Source organism: Triticum dicoccoides, chromosome 4A (genome assembly GCF_002162155.2).
Source record: "Triticum dicoccoides isolate Atlit2015 ecotype Zavitan chromosome 4A, WEW_v2.0, whole genome shotgun sequence".
Classification (NCBI taxonomy): Eukaryota; Viridiplantae; Streptophyta; class Magnoliopsida; order Poales; family Poaceae; genus Triticum; species Triticum dicoccoides.
The window spans coordinates 273,770,069-273,772,915 of record NC_041386.1 but is presented as its reverse complement, the minus strand read 5'-3'; positions in this window follow the sequence as shown (position 1 = coordinate 273,772,915).

The window sequence follows — 2,847 nt, the reverse complement described above, 5'->3', positions numbered from 1 at the left end:
TAGCCACTGAGTCAAAGTTGGCTTGCTGCAGTTAAACTCCACTACCCCCCATTGTTGATACCGATGCATATCTAGTCAGTTCTCATGTAAGTCTTGCTGGGTACATTTTACTCACGTTTGCCTATTTTATGTTTTGCAGATAGACTTCGGTCTCACTAGTAGTTCCGCATGGACTTCGACATTTAGCTCGTTACCTCAGCTACGATCTTGTACCCTTGGGAGGATCTTGTAGATAGTCAGGCTTCTGTGCCTTCTTCATTTGTAGTTGTCTGTACTCAGACAAGTTAAGCTTCCGCATGTGCTTGTTGCTTGTATGCTCTGAATGTTGGGTCATGAGACCCATGCTTGTAATATCTCGCTCCTCGGAGCCTAATGAATACTACTTGAGTTGTAGAGTCATGTTGTGATGCCATGTTGTATTTACACATATCGAGCATATTGTGTGTATGATTGAAATGCTTGGTATGTGTGGGATCCAACAATCTAGTTGTTTATCCTTGGCAGCCTCTCTTATGGGGAAATGTAGTCTAGTGCTTCCATGAGCCATAGTAGTCCGCTACAGCCCGGTTCACCGGAGTCCTGCTAGCCCAGCACTACTGCTCAGGACACTTGACTGGCCGGCATGTGTTTCACTTCATTCCTGTTTCTGTCCCTTCGGGGAAATGTCACGCGGTGACATCCGGAGTCCTTCCTAGCCTGCTACAGCTCGGGTTCCCGGAGTCCTGTTAGCCCAGTGCTACAGCCCGGATTCACACGCTGCTGACCGACATGCTCGATGTGATTCAGGTATGCCTGTCTCCATAGCTTGGTGCTGTTTTGGGTTCATGACTAGCCATGTCGGCCCGGGTTCTTTGTCATATGGATGCTAGCGACACTATCATATACGTGAGCCAAAAGGCGCAAATGGTCCCGGACCATGGTAAGGCGACACCCGTGGGTATACCGTGCGTGAGGCCGCAAAGTGATATGAGGTGTTACCGGCTAGATCGATGTGACTTGGAATCGGGGTCCTGAAATCAATGCGGTGACTAGCACAAGCATGCAAAGTAGCTCTTGTGATATTGCTGATTTCAGAGACTTGGAATTTCACTAAGTCTTTGCTCTGCTGTTATTTTTATGCCATGTGTTCATGTTGCTACAGAGAGATCCATTGGACTATGTTCAGTAAGGATCATCTTGACATATGGTTATGCTCTATCCATCCATGTCCCTGTTTACATTTATGGAGTGCCCTAGCATGATTCAATCTTGCTCTACTTTTTCTATAAAATGTTCCTGGCAGATTGTTTACATGTTAATCAATTTTGCCAAGGTTGTTGTAGTTGATCTATGCATGCTATGACATTTTTCTTGCCATGGTTAGCTTCTTGATCATGTCTTCTTGCTGGTAGTATGCTTAGTTTGTCATGCAATGCCTTGTGTTGAGTGCATCGAGCTCGCAAGCATGCCTTCATAACTCTGTTTTTGCCATGTCGAGTTTTCTGCTAAGTCTGAATCTGTTAACGGAACTTGCTATGTTTAGATGGGTGCCATCATATCTTATGATCCTTTTTGGCTTATGGTCAGTAAGGGACTTTTGTTATATGCTTTGAGTTGATTCAGGCCATGCCTTGTATTGCTATGATCTGATCCTGTAGCTTGTTGTTATCCTTCTCTAAACAATGCTTCCTGATGTTAATTTCTGACATGTTATTTTCACGAAGTCTGAGGTGCTGTTACCTTTTGCACTTTTGCCATGCTTGTTTGAACATGATATTGTGTGATTTAGCCGTAGCTCAGTGTTCATCTTTTGTCAACATTTTGAGTAGATCACTGCTATGTGTTTTGTTGCTACGTTGGAGTGCAGTAGCTTAGTTTCTTGTTGCATTCTAGTTGGCATCATGCTGTTAATCGCAGAATTGTGCCATTATTGTTTTGCTTGCCATTTGCAAACCGTGCATCTGATGCTGGTGATCTTTATATCGATTTTGACCAAAATCATCTAATCTTTCCAGAGGCACTCTTGGATTGCCAAGTTGATGCTTGGTTCAATCCTTTCCTTCCGGAGCTCGCATATGCATTGCATATCACATCCCGCATATCATGCCATGTTTTGCATCATGTTGCTTGCGCATTGCACCGTGGTTGATTGAGGTTTCCGTTGCTTGTGTTCTTGCCTTGGGTAGAGCCGGGAGACGAGTTCGTGATCGAGGAACCTGTTGAGTACGTTTTCGAGGATCAAGCTTTCGTCAACTCTGAGAACTTGGCAGGCAAGATGATCATACCCTCGAAATCACTTCTATCTTTGCTTGCTAGTTGCTCGATCTATTGCTATGCCACGATACCTAACACTTGCTTTATTATGCCTCCCATATTTCCATGTCAAACCTCCAACCCACCTTGTCCTAGCAAACCGTTGTTTGGCTATGTTACCGCTTTGCTCAGCCCCTCTTATAGCGTTGCTAGTTGCAGGTGAAGATGGAGTTTGTTCCATGTTGGAACATGGTTATATGTTGGGATATCACAATATCTATTATTTTATTGAATGCATCTATATACTTGGTAAAGGGTGGAAGGCTCGGCCTTATGCCTGTTGTGTTGTTCCACTCTTGCGGCCCTAGTTTCCGTCATACCGGTGTTATGTTCCTTGATTTTGCGTTCCTTACGCGGTTGGGTGTTATGGGAACCCCTTGACAGTTCGCTTTGAATTAAACTCCTCCAGCAAGGCCCAACCTTGGTTTTAGATTTGCCTAACAACCTATTACCCTTCCCTTGGTTCGGCCAACCCAAGGGTCATCTTTATTTTAACCACCCCAGGCTAGTGCTTGTCTAAGTGTTGGTCCGAACCGGGGAGCCTGCAGTCCACCT